Source organism: Elephantulus edwardii, unplaced genomic scaffold, assembly GCF_000299155.1.
Source record: "Elephantulus edwardii isolate Elephantulus edwardi_28Jun2011 unplaced genomic scaffold, EleEdw1.0 scaffold00026, whole genome shotgun sequence".
NCBI lineage: Eukaryota > Metazoa > Chordata > Mammalia > Macroscelidea > Macroscelididae > Elephantulus > Elephantulus edwardii.
The window spans coordinates 2178463-2178959 of NW_006399776.1; positions in this window are offsets into that span (position 1 = coordinate 2178463).

The following is a 497-nucleotide window of genomic DNA, read 5'->3' on the forward strand; positions in this document are numbered from 1 at the left end:
GGAAGTGGCCCCAGCTGGATAGGACTTGCTTGCCTGTTTCTTCCTTTAGTTTATGAACTTGGGCAAGTTCCTCAACCTCTCCGAATATCTATCTGCAAAATGATGATGATGATAATAATTCCCTCATGAAGTCACAAGGGCTAAAAATAATGATTCCCTCATGAAGTCACAAGGCCTAGATAAATTGTCATAAAATGAAAAATTACCTTGCTACTTGTACATTATAGCATCGCCTCTGTATTGGAGCACAAGGGCATTGTATCCTACCTATCCTTTTAATTACTCAGTCATGGTTGTTAAAAAATGTTTTTATGACTTCACAGACAGACCCATTCAAAGAAGAATAATGAATTGAAATTGCATTGTTTGTTGTTGTTGTTGTTATGTGCCATCGAGTCGTTTCCGACTCATAGAGACCCTATGCACAACAGCTCTAAACCCTGCTCTATCCTGCGCCAACCGCACCGCCTCTGACACACCCATCCCGATTACCCCAG